The sequence below is a fragment of the Salvelinus fontinalis genome, chromosome 12, assembly GCF_029448725.1.
Source record: "Salvelinus fontinalis isolate EN_2023a chromosome 12, ASM2944872v1, whole genome shotgun sequence".
Lineage (NCBI taxonomy): Eukaryota > Metazoa > Chordata > Actinopteri > Salmoniformes > Salmonidae > Salvelinus > Salvelinus fontinalis.
This window is the reverse complement of record NC_074676.1, coordinates 2,427,917-2,450,740: the sequence shown is the minus strand read 5'-3', so window position 1 is coordinate 2,450,740 and position 22,824 is coordinate 2,427,917. Positions and strand designations below refer to the sequence as shown.

General features: G+C 43.4%; 1 protein-coding gene across 2 annotated transcripts in view; it reads right to left on the bottom strand.

Moving 5' to 3' along the window:
- Positions 1–110: 110 nt before the first annotated feature.
- Positions 111–22,824, bottom strand: part of LOC129866615 (activating molecule in BECN1-regulated autophagy protein 1B-like) — a 111,078-nt gene continuing 88,364 nt past the window's right edge. The window contains exons 18-21 of one of the 2 annotated variants that reach the window (XR_008761499.1): positions 5,509–6,116; positions 5,009–5,195; positions 4,711–4,767; positions 112–4,539 (exon numbers count right to left, since the gene is read on the bottom strand). The gene's annotated coding sequence lies outside the window, so the exon portion shown is untranslated. Of the gene's footprint in view, positions 4,540–4,710; positions 4,768–5,008; positions 6,117–22,824 lie in introns of both variants that reach the window. The other variant, XR_008761498.1, reaches the window with a different exon arrangement.

Genomic DNA, 22,824 nt, shown 5'->3' with positions numbered 1-22,824 from the left:
CCTTTGACTTTTCCCCAAGTTATATTTGTTCCCATTTAGGCTAAATATAGTCCTATTTGTAACGGCAGTCCTCCTCCTCTTCATCTTCGGAAGAGGAGGAGTATTGAGGGAACCAAGGCGCAGCGTAGTGAAAAGACATATTTTATTAACGAAACACGAACTTGATTAAACTAACAAAAACAACAAACGGTGTAGACAGACCTAGACGACGTACTTACATAAAACAAGAAAAAACGCACGAATAGGAACATAGGCTACACAAACCGAACAAACCGTAAACAGTCCCGTATGGTGCAAACATATACACAGACACGGAAGACAATCACCCACAACGAACACTGTGACAACGCCTACCTAAATATGACTCCTAGTTAGAGGAACGCCAAACACCTGCCTCTAATTAAGAGCCATACCAGGCAACCCAAAACCAACACAGAAACAGAAAACATAGAATGCCCACCCAACCTCACGTCCTGACCAACTAACACATACAACAAACTAACAGAAATAGGTCAGGAACGTGACACTATTGATAATCTTTTAATGTTTTCCTATTTTCCTATACCAATTTGGGCTTCCAATCTCTCCAAAAGAATGTGGTGATCAATGGTATCAAAAGCAGCACTAAGATCTAGGAGCACGAAGACAGATGCAGAGCCTCTGTCTGACACCATTAAAATGTAATTTACCACCTTCACAAGTGCAGTCTCAGTGATATGATGGGGTCTAAAACCAGACTGAAGCGTTTCATAAACATTGTTTGTCTTCAGGAAGGCAGTGAGTTGCTATGCAACAGCTTTTTCTAACATTTTTGAGAGGAATGGGAGATTCGATATAGGATGGGAGATTCGATATATAAAAAACTACTAGTGTAGTTTTTTATATTTTCTGGGTCAAGGTTTGGCTTTTTCAAGAGAGGCTTTATTACTGCCACTTTTAGTGAGTTTGGTACACATCCGGTGGATAGGGAGCCATTTATTATGTTCAACATAGGAGGGCCAAGCACAGGAAGCAGCTCTTTCAGTAGTTTAGTTGGAATAGGGTCCAGTATGCAGCTTGAAGGTTTAGAGGCCATGATTATTTTCATCAATGTGTCAAGAGATATAGTACTAAACAACTTGAGTGTCTCCCTTGATCCTAGGTCCTGGCAGAGTTGTGCAGACTCAGTACAACTGATCATTGGAGGAATACACAGATTTAAAGCGGAGTCCGTAATTTGCTTTCTAATGATCATGATCTTTTCTTCAAAGTAGTATATGAATTTAGCACTTCTGGAGTGAAAGCAATCCTCTCTTGGGGATTGCTGCTTTTTAGTTTGCTTTGCGACAGTATCAAAAATACATTTAGGATTGTTCTTATTTTCCTCAAATAAGTTGGGAAAATAGGATGATCGAGCAGCAGTGAGGGCTCTTCGAAACTCCACGGTACTGACTTTCCAAGCTAGTCGGAAGACTTCCAGTTTGGTGTAGCGCCATTTCCGTTCCAATTTTCTGGAAGCTTGCTTCAGAGCTCGGGTATTTTCTGTATACCAGGGAGCTAGTTTCTTATGACAACGTTTTTTGTTTTAGGGGTGCGACTGCATCTAGGGTATTGCGCAAGGTTAAATTGAGTTCCTCAGTTAGGTGGTTAACTGATTTTTGTACTCTGACGTCCTCGGGTAGGTGGAGGGAGTCTGGAAGGGCATCTAGGAATCTTTGGTTTGTCTGAGAATTTATAGCACGGCTTTTGATTATCCTTGGTTGGGGTCTGAGCAGATTATTTGTTGCGATTGCAAACGTAATAAAATGGTGGTCCGATAGTCCAGGATTATGAGGAAAAACATTAAGATCCACAACATTTATTCCACAGGATAAACCTAGGTCCAGAGTATGACTGTGGCAGTGAGTAGGTCCAGAGACATGTTGGACAAAACCCACTGAGTCGATGATGACTCCGAAAGCCTTTTGGAGTGGGTCTGTGGACTTTTCCATGTGAATATTAAAGTCACCAAAAATTATAATATTATCTGCCATGATTACAAGGTCCGATAGGCATTCAGGGAACTCAGTGAGGAACGCTGTATATGGCCCAGGAGGCCTGTAAACAGTAGCTAAAAAAAGTGATTGAGTAGGCTGCATAGATTTCATGACTAGAAGCTCAAAAGACGAAAACGTAGTAATTTTTCTTTTTGTAAATTGAAATTTGCTATCATAAATGTTAGCAACACATCCACCTTCGCGGGATGCGCGGGGGATATGGTCACTAGTGTAACCAGGAGGTGAGGCCTCATTTAACACAGTAAATTCATCAGGCTTAAGCCATGTTTCAGTCAGGCCAATCAAATCAAGATTATGATCAGTGATTTGTTCATTGACTATAACTGCCTTTGGAAGTGAGGGATCTAACATTAAGTAGCCCTATTTTGAGATGTGAGATATCATAATCTCTTTCAATAATGGCAGAAATGGAGGCGGTCTTTATTCCAGTGAGATTGCTAAGGCAACCACCGTCATGTTTAGTTTTGCCCAACCTAGATCGAGGCACAGACACGGTCTCAATGGGGATTGCTGAGCTGACTACACTGACTGTGCTAGTGGCAGACTACACTAAGCTGGCATGCTGGCTAACAGCCTGCTGCCTGGCCTGCAACCTATCTCATTGTGGAGCTAGGGGAGTTAGAGCCCTGTCTATGTTCGTAGATAAGATGAGAGCACCCCTCCAGCTAGGATGGAGTCAGTCACTCCTCAACAAGCCAGGCTTGGTCCTGTTTGTGGGTGAGTCCCAGAAAGAGGACCAATTATCTACAAATCCTATCTTTTGGTAGGGGCAGGAAACAGTTTTCAACCAGCGATTGAGTTTTGAGACTCTGCTGTACAGCTCATCACTCCCCCTAACTGGGAGGGGGCCAGAGACAATTACTTGATGCCGACACATCTTTCTAGCTGATTTACACAATGTCCGTACTGTGAGACGCCTAAGACAGCACTACAGGGAGACAGGACGGACAGCTGATTGTCCTTGCAGTGGCAGACCACGTGTAACAACACCTGCACAGGATCGGTACATCCGAACATCTCACCTGCGGGACAGGTACAGGATGGCAACAACAACTGAGTTACACCAGGAACGCACAATCCCTCCATCAGTGCTCAGACTGTCCGCAATAGGCTGAGAGAGGCTGGACTGAGGGCTCACCAGACATCCCCGGCAACATCCCCGGCCTATGGGCACAAACCCACCGTCGCTGGACCAGACAGGACTGGCAAAAAGTGCTCTTCACTGACGAGTCGCGGTTTTGTCTCACCATGGGTGATGGTCGAATTCGTTTTTATCGTTGAAGGAATGAGCTTTACACCGAGGCCTGTACTCTGGAGCGGGATCGATTTGGAGGTGGAGGATCCGTCATGGTCTGGGGTGGTGTGTCACAGCATCATCAGACTGAGCTTGTTGTCATTGCAGGCAATCTCAACGCTGTGCGTTACAGGGAAGACATCCTCCTCCTTCATGTAGTACCCTTCCTGCAGGCTCATCCTGACATGACCCTCCAGCATGACAATGCCGCCAGCCATACTGCTCATTCTGTGCGTGATTTCCTGCAAGACAGGAATGTCAGTGTTCTACCATGGCCAGCGAAGAGCCCGGATCTCAATCCCATTGAGCACGTCTGGGACCTGTTTGATCGGAGGGTGAGGGCTAGGGCAATTTCCTCCAGAAATGTCCGGGAACTTGCAGGTGCCTTGGTGGAAGAGTGGGGGGAAATCTCACAGCAAGAACTGGCAAATCTGGTGCAGTCCATGAGAAGGAGATGTACTGCAATATTTAATGCAGCTGGTGGCCACACCAGATACTGACTGTTACTTTGATTTTGACCCCCTCTTTGTTCAGGGACACATTGTTCCAGTTCTATTAGTCACATGTCTGTGGAACTTATGTCTCAGTTGTTGAATCTTGTTATGTTCATACAGATATTTACACATGTTAAGTTTGCTGAAAATAAACGCAGTTGAGAGTGAGAGGACATTTCTTTTTTTGCTGAGTTTATATAGTTCATTAGTACACCCTTGTGGTTGAATGTATATCTATTGTAGGTCCTATGATACAACAATGAATAATGTTGAACTAACAAATACCATCAAGGGATACATTACAATTTTCAACAATGAACAAGCTCTGAAAACCAACCTGGCAATATTTACGATTATATATTTAAAACTTAGATTTTTTGTCCTCACATGGCAATCATAGACTGAAATACTGAATTCTGGTGTGTGGAATAGAGCGGAGGTGGGTGCTATGTGGGTGGGAACCTGTCACTTGTTCTCAACAAAAGGAGGGAGACTGAAGTCCATGCACTGCTGCTCTCTTTGTTCTGAGTGCTAGTGTTTTTAGCTAATCTGTGTATCTCACATTATGTTCCGAATATGATCGTTTTCTTGCTATTTCTCAACAGATAATGACAACATGACAATAACAGATGATGTAATGAAAAGTTGGAGGGTAGTTGGTAATGGAGGACATCAGGTGGATCCACGTCTGGGTGTTGGGCAGAACCCCTAGGTCCTGGAGAACAGGAGCAGAGTAAAGGGAACAGGGTAGGAGACAGATGTAAACAAGCAAACACATAGGTTACAGGTTGATCGGTTATGTAAAAATACAGTCATTAAATGATTTAATTTAAAATGTTTGATTAGACATGCAATAATGTTAACGGCAGACAGAAAAAAAGGATACCTGTCTGTATTTTTTTTTTATGTCAGTGGGGTTGATGAGGGAGGTGTGGGATGGTCCCTGGAAAAGATAAGAGAGAGGTGAGTTGTGAGAGAAACTCCAGGGTGGTGTTATGACCACTGGAGTCATACACCTTAACAGCACCTACCTGGAAGCAGAGGTTACTTAACGTTACCCAGTGATTAGCTTTGAGATTTACTATTTGGAGAAACTCCTGGGCCACTGCTGACAACATGGCGATGCCACCCACAAACGAGGAGGCAAATGCGAATAGTTATCGTCTGAGATTTTTTATATTCACCTGAACGGATCGTGACCCCAGCTAGGAGCGAAAGAGCAGCAAGGTCTCGCCTTCCTTTCATCCTTCTTCCAAGCCAAGTAATTCGACCGGATGTCGAAGCACTTGGTCCTCTTCTTGATTCTCCTCTGGTGGTTTTCCTTCTGTTTCTCCTGCACCTTGTCCATGTTCAGTCTCACCTTCATTGACACTAGAAATAAATACAATTATATTTCATCTTATTAAAAATACATCTCTTACATATCTCTTGGAGGGCCTGAAAATAAATGAACAGCGGACAATCCTTTTTCCTGGTCAAATTCCTCCAGATCCTTCTCAGCCCGTGCCTGAAGGTGGTCCTCGAAGGTGTTCTGATCTGGTTTGACAACTTCCACGACATCAGGTGGCGTTTCAGTGATCTCAAAGTACATGATACAAAAATAGCAATAGACAACACTAAGTCAATCGGAAATGTTTAATACTACAGTATATGCAATAATTGTATATACAATTGCATTGTTTACCTCAGTAGACAGCTGCGGCTCCCGTCCGTACAGAAGGCGATAGGGTGAGTACTCTGGAGGACTGGATACTGCTGTTGTGTGCAAAGAGATCTAACTTTGCAAAGCATCAAGCTAGCGAACTGTTAAATGCTATTTTCATACAAATATTAACACTAACAGATTTTATCAAGACATCCAATATTTACATAATTACCTGAACTAAACTGAGCCTTTGTCCATAGAAAATAAAACAAATAGGATTTAGAACATTGTTGAAATAAATGACAGAAAGTTCAGACACCATCTTAATCCCTTCTCTTACATGTAAACTGTTAGTAACCTAGCCAACCTCCATTACTTACAATGGGGAACATACCAACCAGTTTTTCACTCGGTTAAAACTCCCTTCTATTGTCTTCAAACATCACCAAACTCATGGACTATGTAGTTTACCATGCTACCTCAATATTTTGAAAGTCATATTACACTTTTGCACAATACATACCTGAATTAATAGGGTAAAATGATGAGACGGAGACACTTTCGTTTTCAGTAGTAGGTGTTCTCCAAGATTGAAGAAGAAACTTCCAAGAACTCACAATGGCTCCCCATTGACATCACAGCTCCACCTAACGGCAGTAATCATACACATTACTTTAAATGCAAATACCTGGGAGGCGTAGAAAATGATAGAAGGGATGGCTCCATAAAATAACAAACAAAATAAAACATACATATGTATGTGTCACATACATATACACATGGCATATGCTTGGGTATCACCTTGACATCTCTGATCTGCTTGCCTCAATAAATGAATGCTAGAACATTGGTAGCCAGGATTAACTATTTGTATCTAGTCTCTTAATAATTGCATAACGGTGCAAATGTAACCGATGTGAAATGGCTAGCTAGGTAGCAGTGGTGCGTGCTAGCAGCCTTTCAGTCGGTCACGTCACTTGATCTGAAACCTTGAAGTAGTGATTCCCCTTGCTCTGCAAGGGCCGCGGCTTTTGTGGAGCGATGGGTAAGGATGCTTCATGGGTGACTGTTGTTGATGTGTGCAGTGGGTCCCTGGTTCGCGCCCGGGTCGGGTCGAGGGGACGCCATAAAGTAAAACTGTTACACAAGTTAGACATGTTATCTTTTGTTTGCATGTGAGCATGTCTTTTGTCGGTCCTGTGAATGTTGAGTGATCACACATGCCTCAGCACGCATATAAGGTTACTTTGCCTGCTTGCAAATGTGTGCTAAAAGTGAGGATGTTTCATAGTATTTTTGATGATCTTAACTTCCCACCAACAGTGAACCCAATTGTTTGTTTTTTCTTCAGAAAACCACAGAACCACCTCTGCAATATAGGCCTACACTCAGAAAAAAGGTGCATCTATGCTCCCCATAGGAGAACCCTTTTTGGTTCCAGGTAGAACCCCTTCTGTGCGTAGAACTGTGGCCCACTTATTAATAAGGGAGCAGGTCAATACAGCACACACATATAAAGTGAATCGATTGAGTGCTCTACGATAATGATTGCTGGTTGACGAATCACCCTCAGATGATTTGTTGAGAGCCCGAGACAAATGTACAAAGGTCTTTTATAGCCAAGATACACCACTTTCAGTCTACATGACGAACAACAGATGTATGGAATGGGTAACAAGGTTAAGATTTGTATGAAAGATACTTATAATTCACAGCAGACAGTATCTGCTGTAAAAACAGTACTCTTTGTGTACAGACCAGGGTCTGGCCCTGGGGTCATCTCTCCCTGGTACCTTATAGAAGAGAAACATTAACTCATGCTCTGGAATGCGGTCTCTTTAGGTTTTATCACCCAAAAGACATCATAAATCTCCTGTCAGTGTTATTTCCCAGAGGCCCACTTTCAGTTCACACAGACACAATAGAGTTATAATAATCCTATATTCTGTTGCATAAAACAACCATTTGATGCAATAAAAGTTATATAACATAATCTTGTAATTTCCAACATACCCTGCTGAGCTCTCAAATACCGTGCCCGTCTCGCACGGTCACTGCTATCCAGATTCCTTGGGACGTCCCTACCCTGAAACCTACACTAGAACCCTTACCTAACCTAAACTTAATGAAGTAGAAATGTAAAATGGTTGACGTAGGGATATCCCAAAGATCCCGAATAGCACGGACCCTCTGGGAGAGCCTATGAACTCCTCTATTTGCTGAAAGCCGTGGACACCTCTTATTGGTTGTCTGATGTAGGCTACTGGGAACAACAGTCTGATTGGCTAACCACATTTAGATCTGTTTACAGTACCAGTCAAAAGTTTGGACACACCTACTCATTCCTGGGTTTTTCTTTATTTTGACTATTTTCCACATTGTAGAATAATAGTGAAGACATCAAAACTATGAAATAACACATATGGAATCATGTAGTAACCAAAAAAGTGTTAAACAAATCTAAATAATTTTTTTGGTTTGATATTATTCAAAGCAGCCAAACTTTGCCTTGATGACAGCTTTGCACACTGTTGGCATTCTCTCAACCAGCTTCATGAGGTAGTCATCTGGAATGCATTTCAATTAACAGGTGTTCCTTGTTCAAAGTTCATTTGCTGAATTTATTTCCTTCCTAATGTGTTTGAACCAATCAGTTGTGTTGTGACAAGGTAGGGGAGGTATACAGAAGATAGCCCTATTATTATGGCAAGAACAGCTCAAATAAGCAAAGAGAAACGAAAGTCCATCATTACATTAACTTCTCTGCGCTACGGATCCCTTTTACGGGATCACTTTCCTAAACAACCGCTAGAATTGCAGGGCGCCAAATGCAAAAAAATTACAATTTTTTTTTAGAATCATGCAATCACAAGTGAAATCTACCAAAACACAGCTTAGCTTGTTGTTAATCCACCTATCGTGTCAGATTTTGAAAATATATTTGGAACAGCTGTCATCATCTTCTTCCTCTGAAGAGGTGTAGCAAGGATCGGACCAATACGCAGCGTGGTAGGTGTCCATGTTTCAATATGGAAAACTGAACATAAACACAAATACAAAAACAATAAACGTGAACAAACCGAAACAGTCCCGTGTGGCACAAACACTGACACAGGAAACAATCACCCACAAAATACCCAAAGTACATGGCTGCCTAAATATGGTTCCCAATCAGAGACAACGATAAACACCTGCCTCTAATTGAGAACCAATCTAGGCAACCATAGACTTACATAAACACCTAGAATGAACACAACCCCATAAATCTACAAAAAACCCTAGACAGTACAAACACCCTAGACGAGACAAAAACACACAAACCACCCTCGTCACACCCTGACCTAACCAAAATAATAAAGAGAACAAAGATAACTAATGCCAGGGCGTGACAATATTTTACAGCGAAAGAAATCCAAGCTTTTGTGAGAGTAGCTTTTAATGCTACAACAGCTAGCCCCAAATTAGCATGATCCCGAAAGTCAGAAAAGCAATAAGATTAATCGCTTACCTTAGATAATCTTCGGATGTTTGCACTCACGAGACTCCCAGTTATCACATAAAAACGCCATTTGGGTTGCGCGTTATGTTCAGAAAACCAAAGCCATATTCCGTTCGACAAATTCCAAAAAGTATCCGTAATGGTCGTAGAAACATGTCAAATGTTTTTTATAATCAATCCTCAGGTTGTTTTTAACAAACATAATCGATAATATTTCAACCGGACCATAACCTATTCATTAAGAGACAAAAGGAAAATGGAGAGCGCCCCTCTGGCGCGCAGGCACTATTCAGAGGACACCTGACTACTTTTGAAAATCTCGTTCATTTTTCAAAATGAAAGCCTGAAACTATGTCTAAAGCCTGGTCACAGCCCAAGGAAGCAATTGGAAAAGGAATCTGGTTGATACCCCTTTAAATGGAAGAAAGGGGGTCCAGGAAACACAGATTTAAAAAAAATCACTTCTGGGTTATATTTTCTCAGGTTTTCGCCTGCAGAATCAGTTTTGTTATACTCACAGACAATATTTTGACAGTTTTGGAAACTTTGGAGTGTTTTCTATCCCAAATTATATGCATATTCTACGATCTGGCCCTGAGAAATAGTCCGTTTACCTTGGGAACGTTATAAAAAAAATATGACCCCTAGCGTCAAGAGGTTATTAAGACATGAAGGTCAGTTGCAAAAATCCTCAACCTCTATGATGAAACTGGCTCTCATGAGGACCACCACAGGAAAGGAAGACATAGAGTCACCTCTGCTGCAGAGAATACGTTTGTTAGAGTTACCAGCCTCAGAAATTGCAGCCCAAATAAATGCTTCACAGAGTTCAAGTAACAGACACATCTCAACATCAACGCTTCAGAGGAGACTGCGTGAATTAGGCTTTGAAATTGCTGCAAAATTGTCGAATTGATGCAAAGAAACCACGACTAAAGGACACCAAGAAACACCAGCAATGGATATTGGACTGGTGGAAATCTGTCTAATAATTTGAGATTTTTGGTTCCAACCGCTGTGTCTTTGTGAGACACAGAGTAGGTGAACGGATGATCTCCGCATGTGTGGTTCCCACCATGAAGCATGGAGGAGGTGTGATTGTGTGGGGGTGTTTTGCTGGTGACACTGTCTGTGATTTATTTAGAATTCAATGCACAATTAACCAGTATGGCTACCACAGCATTCTGAAGTGATACGCCATCCCATCTGGTTTGCGCTTAGTGGTACTATAATTTGTTTTTCAACAGGACAATGGCCCAACACACCTCCAGGCTGTGTAAGGGCTATTTGACCAAGAAAGAGAGTGATGAAGTACTGCATCAGATGACCTGGCCTCCAAAATCACCCGACCTCAACCAATTGAGATGGTTTGGGATGAGTTGGACAGCAGAGTGAAGGAAAAGCAGCCAACAAGTGGGAACTCCTTCAAGAAGGAAAAGCAGCATATGTGGGAACTCCTTCAAGGCTGTTGGGAAAGCATTCCAGATGAAGCTGGTTGAGAGAATGGCAAGAGTGTGCAAAGCTGTCATCAAGGCAAAGGGTGGCTACTTTGAAGAATCTAAAATCTAAAATATTTTTGATTTGTTTAACACTTTTTTGGTTACTACATGATTCCATGTGTGTTATTTCATAATTTTTATGTCTTCACTATTATTATTTTACAATATAGAAAATAATAAAATAAAGAAAAAACCCTGGAATGAGTAGGTGTGTCCAAACTTTTGACTGGTGCTGAACAGCGAGATAAGATAACATACCATGAGGTGTTGAGGGAATGACAAATTACCTATAGATTAGATATAATCTTTTCTCGGCCATTAGCGATAACAGGAAATACACAAGCTGTAGGCTACCCTAAGGTGGCTACATCGGAATGTTGGCTTGCACAGGAAACAAACAGTATGTTTCGAACATTATGGTTGAGATCTAATTAATATGAATATAAACTATGCACCTTATGACTTTCATTAACACACAGGCGTCACGCAGATGTTAGTAAGGCGTTGTTATGACGACATGTTAGTTACACGTTCAATGGTAGGCGATAGCCACACGGAGGTACTGTTGCCTAGGTTTATTAACACGCCTTTTAGGGCCAAGTCTAAATCAAGTCTCAAATGCCTTTTGGCAATGGCTTTCTGCCTGCTGTGGGTTAGGTCTATAAACCTTGTAAATGATTTGAAGAGACTCCCTTGTTCATTATCCAATACTTGTATGAAAAAAGCACTTCAGGCACTATTTAAATCAAAATACATTTCCTTTTAAAATGTAGACAGTTTACATCAATAAAAGTAATTATGTAACCCCTACCTGTCCCAGACCTGCTGTTTTCAACTCTTAATGATCAGCTATGAAAAGCCAACTGAGATTTATTCCTGATTATTATTTGACCATTTTTGTCATTTATGAACATTTTGAAAATCTTGGCTCTCTCTAATTTTCTCCTTCTCTCTTTCTTTCTCTCGGAGGACCTGGGCCCTAGGACCATGCGTCGGGACTGCCGCCCGTGGTGACTCCTTGCTGTCCCCAGTCCGCCTGGCCTTGCTGCTATTCCAGTTTCAGCTGTTCTGCCTGCGGTTATGGAACCGCCACCTGTCCCAGACCTGTTGTTTTTCAACTCTTAATGATCAGCTATGAAAAGCCAACTGAAAATTGTTCATGATTATTGTTTGACCATGCTTGTCACTTATGAACATTTTTGAACATCTTGGCATAGTTCTGTTATAATCTCCACCCGGCACAGCCAGAAGAGGACTGGCCACCCCTCATAGCCTGGTTCCTCTCTAGGTTTCTTCCTAGGTTTTGGCCTTTCTAGGGAGTTTTTCCTAGCCACCGTGCTTCTACACCTGCATTCTAGCTGTTTGGGGTTTTAGGCTGGGTTTCTGTACAGCACTTCGAGATATTATCTGATGTACGAAGGGCTAAATAAAATAAAATTGATTGATTGAATTGTACCAGATATGAAAAAAAAAAGCAAACATAACATTTTAAAGTACATGTTGCAATGCCTACCAATCAGACTCTCCTTCAATTCAGCTTTATCTTCATGTGGAATGAGGACATCTGATCAAGCCAGAACAGGCAGAAAGATGGGTCCAGCTGTGCAGCCATTATGTATACATGGTCACCAAATGGAAGTTTGGTGACAGTTGTTGCCTGTTCATCTGAGTGCTCCATTCTGACATTCACAAACACCCCCTGGAATCGGCGTTTGAGTGACTGCTGCAATGCTTTTACTAGACTGACTAGGTGACGACTTGTGCTCAGTATACTTTGCAGATGACAGTTGAGTGACAGTAGACAAGGAAGGGCAGCACAGAGAGTCACCACATTCTCCCCCTGAGTAAGGTTGGTGGCCTGGACAAAAGGGTCCAATAGCTGGCTTCATTCCCTTGGTGATAAGCAGAGCTCCTTGTGTTCTTGGGCCTCAAGTAGAGTATTGAGGCTTTGTTGATTCAGATTGGTGATTGCTTTAACAAGCCGGAGGATAGAATTCCATCTGGTAGACACAGCAGCAGGGACACTCCTATTGACTCCAAACTCAGCTTCAAATGCTTCTTTCAGACCACAGGTAGTATGTAGTAAGCTGCAAAGTTTAGTTACCTTAGCCATCATACTGTGTATCATTTTTGTTTCCTTTAGTCCATCTCTAATCACCAGTTGTAATGAATGGGCAAAGCAATGTAAGATCTGTTGCCTGCAGTTGGTTTGGATAGCTTCAACATCAGCATTGTACTCTTCACCAAATTCTTCCCATAGGCTGGGGTTATCCACATCATCATGATCATTGCTTGCATTGGGGAAACAAACTGTGAAGGGCTTTTTCATACTTGCAGCGTTATCACATATGACATAATCTAATTTATGTTTTATATGAAAATGATCACATATTACTTCAAATGTATCACTGATTCTAAAGTAATACTACAAAAAAAAAACACAGCAAAGGAATACACTTTTTGACCTAAATGCAGAGCCTTATGTTTGTAGAAAATCCAATACAACACATTACTGAGTAACTGCCTCCTTATTTTCAACTATGGTGGTGGCTGCATCATGGTATGGGTACGCCTGATATCGGCAAAGTTTTTCAGGATAGACAGACACTGATTCTGTCTTCTCTAGGGCACTTTTGATTGTAGCCTCTTTGTTCAGTGTTAAGTCATGCAGGCGCCTGATCAACATGGGCCTACTTACTGGTCTATATTTGTCATCTACCACTGACTTGAAATGCCTAAAGTGAGGGCTGTCCACTAAGGAAATGGTCAGCTTTTGCAGTATAGCCTCTGTTATGGCTTTCTGCCTGGGGTGGCCCTGGCTGTACACATGGTGGTCAAGAATGAGTCAATGCTGCTTTGTCCTTCTGTCCCTGCGCTGGCCACCTTTGCTTTGCAGAATTCAGTGAACCTGCAGATGAACAACATGATGGATAGTTGTTGCTGACTTGATGACTTGATATGGAAGTACAAGGACACAAACAAATATATATGGTCGATGGGATTTTTCAGCAGAAGTGTCCAAGAAGTTGCATGCTTTGAACTCTCGTTTTATACTAAGTTACTTCCTAGGACCAGGCTACAACAGAAAGTATATTAAATCTCAGAGTGATATGCATATCGCCGAGATGTAACTTTATTTTTTATTTTTTATTTCACCTTTATTTAACCAGGTAGGCTAGTTGAGAACAAGTTCTCATTTACAACTGCGACCTGGCCAAGATAAAGCATAGCAGTGTGAACAGACAACAACACAGAGTTACACATGGAGTAAACAATAAACAAGTCAATAACACAGTAGGATTTTTTTTTTGTCTATATACATTGTGTGCAAAAGGCATGAGGAGGTAGGCAGTAAATAGGCCATAGGAGCGAATAATTACAATTTAGCAGATTAACACTGGAGTGATAAATCATCAGATGATCATGTGCAAGTAGAGATACTGGTGTGCAAAAGAGCAGAAAAGTAAATAAATAAAAACAGTAAGGGGATGAGGTAGGTAAATTGGGTGGGCTGTTTACAGATGGAGTATGTACAGCCACTGTGTGGCTCCATAATAATCTCTGCTAACAAGTAGGCCTAGCTATCTGACAACCCACCTCTTAACCTTTCAATAAATATTCGACAGTAATACATTTCCTGTTAGCTAAAAGATGACACACAAGAAAGCTAGCTATATCAAGCTGGCATCTGCTAAACAGGCTATTATTAGTCTAACCACATTGTAACGTTGCTGGCTAGCTAGCCTAACTGACATTTCGTGTTTAGTTTTCAAATGTCGGATGAAGTTAGATGTAGTTGCGCCAGCATCTTTAATGTTAATTCCACAAGTTTTGCAAACAGCATTTAGTTTTTTGCCACTGGCATTATACTGCAGGTTCTTGTAACAATTTAATAAGGAAAGCCACACCACTTGATGACATTGTTGCCGATTACGATTGTTTAGCTGTAGTACTATTACCGCAAAAATGTAAATGAAAGATTCTTAAAGAGCATCTTGGAAGTTAACACCTGCAATTAACATTCATTAACAGTAAATTACAATTTAGTCTAGAAAACTGGGACAAAATGTGAAGTTTGCCCGATAATGGGTTCCAAGATAATGCCACCAGCTAAAGTTAGCCAAACGAGCTAAACTTTCTTTACTACCAATAAGGTTGTACTCACTCACAGGCAATTTTCACAACAAAGCGGCCTTTCATACGATGGACAAGAGTGCAGACACGGCACCCCTATCTTGAGGTAGCACCGATCCTTGGTCCTGAATCCTATGTTGTACTCAATCATGTCACTAGCCACATAGTCTTCATTTGTGAAATGTGCACCACACACACCACGGATTGTTTGGGCTGCACAGAGGTCAGAGGCAGCAGTGACGGCAAGCCTCTTCACCTGCACAAATCTCAGCCAAGCCTGAAAAGTTGTGCTCTTTTTGCTTGGAAATCTAAACACTTGGACATCTAAATTGTCCATACAATTTGGAGAAATCACCAGACACAAACATTTTTTACGGCATTTTGGAGGGCGCGCGGATTAAACCCCTTTAGAAAACTCTTATTTTTTCATCATAGTGGTCAGAAAAATTTCTGAAATATTTTTTCCTTTTTAATAATGCCACCTAGACCAGTACAATTATCTATTTTTAAAATAAAAAAAGGGATGGTTGCTCTTTAAGTTTACTAACATGGTTCACTAGGTCAACAGTCAATGTGCTTAATTATTATATTTAAAAAAAAATCATAAATAAAGTTATTTGCAAAACACTGTCATAATTATAGAATTTACAGCACATTATTTAAATATGACATGATTTCACATACTACGATAAATGCTAGCTAACTTTTGCTTGCGTTTTAATGTTCTGATCTATATAGCAATGGCATACACATTGTCCTCTCAATCAAATAAGGACAAAGTGCAAATATGAGTAACCACTATCCTCCCATTGAAATAGATATGTCCTTTTCTGCATATTTCTTTGCGGAACACAGACGTTCTAGAACTCTTTTCAGCCCTCTGTAATAAACAACTGTCTCTGTGTTACAATGCCGCATGTTCCATGTTATCTGACAGAATGCACAACAAAAACTTATCCCAGTACTGACTTGCATTGTTCACGAGTCTCTCATCTAGAGTCCAAGTCAAGTCTCAAGTCAATTGACCACAAGTCTAAGTCAAGCCGCAAGTCATTTACTTTGCGACTTAAGTGTGATTTGAGTCCGAGTCTCAGACTCAAGTTTCCATCTCTGTACCATGTCATGTCAGTCAGACATTTATGGGGGGTGATAAGAGACTTAATTAACCCTAGGCAACCATACCACTGTGTGGCTGCCTTATTAACGTCTGCATTAATTAAGCCTAGGCAACCGTAACACCGTGTGCCTGCCTTACTAACGTCTGAGTGACACCTGCGTGTAATGTTAACTAACGAGTCATCATAGCAACTCCTTACTAACATCTGCATATTAATGAAAATCAAAAGGTCAATGATGATATGTATATTAATTAAATCTCAACCATAAATGTTAGAAACCCACCGTTTCTTCAGTGCAAGCCGACATTCCGAAGTAGCCTCCGAGTGTAGCCTACGTCTTGTGTATTTCCTGTTTATTGCTAATTGCCTAGAAAATATTATGTCCAATCTATAGGTAATCTTTCTTTCCCTCAACACCTCATGGTATTGTATGTTATCTTATCTCGCTGTATACAGATCTAAATGTTGTTAGCTAATCTCAGACTGTGTTGTTACCTGTTACCAATAGCCTACATCAGACAACCAATAAGAGTTTTGTCTGTGACTTTCAGTCGAATAGAGGAGGTCATAGGCCTTCCCAGAGGGTCTGTGCTATTTGGATCCTTGGGATGTCCCTAACTCTATCAAGTATAAATGTAAAATGGTTAAGTTTAGTGTTAGTTTAATTAAAGGTTTAGGGTTCAGGGTAAGGACGTCTCAAGAAATCTGTATAGCAGTGACTGGTCATAGAGTGAGAGACTGGCACGGTATTTGAGAGCTCAGCGGCAACACAGACATTGATTGAAAAAAAAAGAGCAGATAGTTTCCTTAGAGACGATGAAAAGAATTACCAAGATGTCCTTGATCCAATTGAGAAGTAAGTGGGCTATAATTAAGTTGTGATATCATTAGGAAATATTTAGGCCTACTGTGTTGATAAGGCAAATTTGGTATATTTGAGTTTATAACATATTGTCGAAAGCACGCAGGCAGTATTATTTACTGTGTCGATAGGGGAGTAGGCTAGTGTACAATAATGTACTTTGATGTGCTAGTATTATTGATTTAATGGATGAATTAAATTGTAAATGAAACTATACACATCTGTTGCTATAGGATATATTCATATTTTACATTGTAATACACTACCCCTACATGCCATTGTACTATGGGATATAGACATATTTGACATTGTAATACACCACCCCTACATGCCATCTGGACATTCGGGTTTATTTTTCCATTGTCACTAGGCCTACACATTCACACAAACAGAATGGTGGATGCATAACTACTTTCTTTTTTTTAAATTTTTTTTAAAATAAATTTTCTCACCTTTTCTCCCCAATTTCGTGGTATCCAATCGCTAGTAATTACTATCTTGTCTCATCGCTACAACTCCCGTACGGGCTCGGGAGAGACGAAGGTCGAAAGCCATGCGTCCTCCGAGGCACAACCCAACCAAGCCGCACTGCTTCTTTAACACAGCGCGCCTCCAACCCGGAAGCCAGCCGCACCAATGTGTCGGAGGAAACACCGTGCACCTGGCCCCCTTGGTTAGCGCGCACTGCGCCCAGCCCGCCACAGGAGTCGCTGGAGCGCGATGAGACAAGGATATCCCTACCGGCCAAACCCTCCCTAACCCGGACGACGCTAGCCCAATTGTGCGTCGCCCCACGGACCTCCCGGTCGCGGCCGGCTGCGACAGAGCCTGGGGGCGAACCCAGAGACTCTGGTGGCGCAGTTAGCACTGTGATGCAGTGCCCTAGACCACTGCGCCACCCGGGAGGCCCCGCATAACTACTTTCACTGAAGAAGTCCAGACCAGGTCTCCACCGTGCTCATTCCCTCAGAATATGCCAATTTGGCTCTCAGAAGGCGACTCAATTACCACCCCATCGACAGGGGATTGCGCGATACATCTCCTGGTAGACGCAGCACTTCCCAGGAGTCACGTGTATCCTCTGTCACAGGAGGAGACGGCGGCTATGGAAACATATGTCTCCGAATCCCTGGGGCAGGGATACATTTGGCACTCCACTTCACCTGCCTCCTCGAGTTTCTTTTTGGTGAAGAAGAAGGATGGAGGTCTGCACCTGTGTATTGACTATCGAGGTATCAATCAGGTTACTGTGAGGTACAGCTACCCGCTGCCTCTCATCGCCAGTGCGATCAAGTCAAGTCAATGCACAGGGCGCTCTTCTTCACAAAATTGGATCTCAGGAGCGCTTACAACCTGGTGCGTATCCAGGAGGGGGACGAGTGGAAGACGGCATTTAGTACCACCTCAGGGCACTATGAGTACCTTGTCATGCCATACGGGTTGATGAATGCTCCATCAGTCTTCCAGGCCTTTGTTGACGAGATTTTCCGGGATCTGCACAGGCAGGGTGTAGTGGTGTATATGGACAACATTCTGATATACTCTGCTACATGCGCCAAGCATGTGTCCCTGGTGCGCAGGGTGCTTGGTCGACTGTTGGAGCATGACCTGTACGTCAAGGCTGAGAAATGTCTGTTCTTCCAACAGTCCATCTCCTTCCTAGGGTACCGCATTTTCGGTATGGAGAGTGACCGCATTTCAGCCGTGTGTAATTGGCCCACTCCCACCACGGTAAAGGAAGTGCAGCGGTTTCTAGGGTTTGCCAACTACTACCGGAGATTTATTCAGGGTTTTGGTCAGGTAGCAGCTCCCATTACCTCACTGCTGAAGGGGGGACCGGTCCGGCTGCAGTGGTCGGCTGAGGCGGACAGGGATTTTGGTCACCTGAAGGCTCTGTTTACCTCGGCTCCCATGCTGGCTCATCCGGATCCCTCTTTGGCGTTCATAGTGGAGGTGGACGCATCCGAGGCTGGGATAGGAGCCGTGCTCTCTCAGCGCTCGGGCACTCCACCAAAGCTCCGCCCCTGTGCTTTCTTTTCAAAGAAGCTCAGCCCGGCGGAGCGAAACTATGATGTGGGGGACCGGGAGCTGTTGGCTGTTGTCAAGGCTCTGAAGGCGTGGATACATTGGCTTGAGGTGGCTAAACACCATTTTCTCATCTGGACTGACCACCGCAATCTGGAGTACATCCGGGAGGCGAGGAGACTGAAACCTCGCCAGGCAAGGTAGGCTATGTTCTTTACCCGTTTTGTTTTCACTCTGTCCTACAGACCAGGTTCCCAGAACGCTAAGGCAGACGCACTGTCCAGTAAGTATGACACAGAGGAGCAGTCCATGGATCACACTGCTATGTGTCCCGGTGGGCCTACGATGGGAGTGGAGTTGACAAGATGACCATGACTGTCACAGCCAGTACAACTGTCTTCTGACATTTGTTGATGTTAGAGGTAGGCCTTATTTCAAAATTGGAAACGAAGACATCTGGCTCTTTTACCATCTTGCAAACTGTATCAGAGCATCAAGTGTAGCAGCACCATGCTCAGAGACAGTTTCTCCCTCCAAGCAATAAGACTGTTGATGAAAACTGAACTGACTCTTTGCAGCTATGGTAACTACTGTATATACTGTCTTTATCTACTTATTTCGTTGAATTGTGCATACTAATGTAAGGGCCAGCGCCGGACAGGAGAAGCAGGTACGGGGAGTCAGACATTTATTCGGGAACAGACATGGAACAAGACAGGAACAGCATCAGCACATGGGTAACACGGACATATGACAAACAATGCAGCAGCGGGGAACAGAGCTGGGGAACTGACAAATATAGGGGAGGTAATAAACAGGTGAGTGAGTGAGTCCAGGTGAGTCCAATATTGCTGAAGCGCGTGACGAGGGTAGGCAGGTGTGCGTAAATGATGGTGGCAGGAGTGCGTAATGCAGGGCAGCCTGGCTCCCTCGAGCGCCAGTGGGGAAGAGTGGGAGCAGGCGTGACAACTACACGCAAATGTTCTCTCAGTTGTTACGATGAAAATATGGAGTCCTTTCGAATGTTCTTAAGAGACATGCATCTCACCAACATCGGATGTAATGTTTAGCAATGCAATCTAAGAAACGGAATGTCCTAATTTCAGGAAGAGATGTCTGGCTGCAGTTTTGCAGCTGTGAGCTGGATCCTGTCATCCTGGCCTAAGTCCTTTTTTGTGGCACCTGACCACACAACTGAACAGTAGTCAAGGTGCGACAAAACTAGGGCATGTATGACCTGCCTTGTTGATAGTATTGTAAGAAGGCAGAGCATCGCTTTATTATAGACAGACTTCTCCCCATCTTAGCTATTACTGCATCAATATGTTTTGACCATGACAACCCTTACAATCTAGGGTTACTCCAAGCAGTTTCATCATTTCAACTTGCTCAATTTCCACATTATTTATAACAAGTTTTAGTTGAGTTTTAGGGTTTAGTGAGTGATACAATGCTTTTAGTTTTAGAAATATTTAAGGCTAACTTATTCATTGCCACCCACTCTGAAACTAACTGCAGCTCTTTGTTGAGTGTTGCAGTCATTTCAATCACTGTAGTAGCTGACGTGTATAGTGTTGAGTCATCCACATACATAGACACTCTGGCTTCACTCAAAGTTAGTGGCATGTCATTAGTAAAAAGGGGCCTTAACAGCTACCCTGGGGAATTCCTGATTCTAACTGGATTATATTTGGAAGGCTTCCATTAAAGAACACCTGCTGTGTTCTGTTAGACAAGTAACTCTTTATCCACATTATAGCAAGGGGTGTAAAGCCTTAACACATACGTTTTTCCAGCAGCAAACTATGATCGATAATGTCAAAAGCTGCACTGAAGTCTAACAAGACAGCCCCCACAATCATTTTATCATCAATTTCTCTCAGCCAATCATCAATCATTTGTGTAAGTGTTGTGCTTGTTGAGTGTCCTTCCCTATTAGCATGCTGAAATTGTGTTGTCTATTTGTTTACTGCGAAATAGCATTATATCTGGTCAAACAATTTTTTCCAAAAGTTAACTAAGTGTTGGTAATAGGCTGATTGGTCGGCTATTTGAGCCAGTAAAGGGGGCTATTCTTGGGTAGCGGAATGACTTTATCTTCCCTCCAGGTCTGAGGGCACACACTCTCTAGTAGGCTCAAATTGAAGATGTGGCAATATCGTCTGCTATTATCCTCAGTAATTTTCCATCCAGATTGTCAGACCCCGGGGGCTTGTCATTGTTGACAGACAACAATCATTTTTTCACCTATTCCAAACTGACTTTATGAAATTCAAAAGTACAATTATTGTCTTTCATAATTTGGTCCGATATACGTGGATGTCAGCGTTTGTTGCTGGAATGCCATCCCTGAGTTTGTTTATCTTGAAAAAAAGTAATTAAAGTAGTTTGTAATATCAGTGGGCTTTGTGATGAATGAGCCATCTGATTCAATGAATGAGCCGAGTTGACTTTTCCCCAAAAAATGTTATTTAAGGTGCCCCAAAGCTTTTTATTATCATTCTTTATATAATTTATATTTGTTTCATAGTGTAGTTTAAAAAAAAAGTGTTTAGTCACATTATTTCTTAATTTGCAGTACGTTTGCCAATCAGTGGGGCTGCCAGACTTAATTGCCATACCTTTTGCCTCTGTCACGTTCTGACCTTAGTTCCTTTTTTATGTCTTTATTTTAGTTTGGTCAGGGCGTGAGTTGGGGTGGGCATTCTATGTTGTTTTTTCTATGTTTTGTTCTGTTCATTTTATTTCTATGTGTTTGGCCTAGTATGGTTCTCAATCAGAGGCAGGTGTCGATCGTTGTCTCTGATTGAGAATCATACTTAGGTAGCCTGTTTTTCCACTATGGGTTGTGGGTAGTTATTTTCCGTTTCAGTGTTTGCACCATACGGGACTGTGTCGGTTTTCATTTATTTCACTTGTTCTTTTTGTATTTTGTATTCATTCTCGATTAAACATTTATTATGGACACGTACCACGCTGCATTTTGGTCCTCCTCTCCTTCCACCAACGAAAGCCATTACAGAACTACCCACCAACCAAGGACCAAGCAGCGTGGTAAACGGGAGCAGAGGATTATGGACTCATGGACATGGGAGGAGATACTAGACGGTAAGGGACCCTGGGCACAGGCTGGGGAATATCGCCGCCCCAAGGAAGAACTGGAGGCAGCAAAAGCTGAGCGGCGGCGATATGAGGAGGTAGCACGGCAGCGCGACAGACACAAGAGGCAGCACCAACATTTTTGGGGGAGGATGCACACGGGGAGTGTGGCAGAGTCAGGTTGGAGACCTGAGCCCACTCCTCGTGCTTATCGTAAGCAGCGTGCTACTGGTCAGGCACTGTGTTATGCGGTTAAGTGCACGGTGTCACCAGTATGCGCTCATGGCCCGGTGCGCTATAGGCCAGCCCCCCGTAAGTGTCATGCGAGTGTGGGCATCCAGCCAGGGCGAATTGTGCCGGCTCAGCGTGTCTGGTCTCTGGTACGCCGTTTCGGCCCAGGGTATCCTGCGCCGGCTCTGCGTGCTGTGTCTCCGGGGCGCTGGGAGGGTGCAGTGCGTCCTATGCCTGCGCTCCGCTCGTGCCGGGCGAATGTGTTCATTGAGCCTAAGGGAGAGGTGCGAGTGGAATGCACCAGATCTCCAGTGCTCACCCACAGCCCAGTTCAACCCGTGCCTGCACTCTGGAGGGTCCGGGCTAAAGTGGTCATCCAGCCTGGAGAAGTGGTGCCAAGGCTGCGCACCAGAGCTCCAGTGCTCCCCCACAGCCCGGTCCTTCCGGTACCTCCTCCAAGCACCAGGCCTACTGTAGGTCTCCCTAGCCTGGTGGGTCCTGTGGCAGCGCCAGGCTGTCTCTCCGTCTCCTCCCTCCAGGTTCTCCCGTCTGTCCTGAGCTGCCAGAGTCGCCCGTCTGTCCTGAGCTGCCAGAGCCGCCCGCCAGTCCAGAGCTGCCAGAGCCGCCCGCCAGTCCGGAGCTGCCAGAGCCGCCCGCCAGTCCGGAGCTGCCAGAGCCGACGGCCAGTCCGGAGCTGCCAGTCAGTCCAGAGGCGCCCGTCAGTCCAGAGGCGCCCGTCAGTCCAGAGGCGCCCCTCAGTCCAGAGGCGCTCCTCATTCCAGTGGTGCCCTCTACTAGGGTCTCCAATCCAGGGTCGGTGGCGAGGGTCGCCGCTCCTAAGGTGTCACAGAAGTGGGCCGTGACTATGGTGGAGTGGGGTCCTCGTCC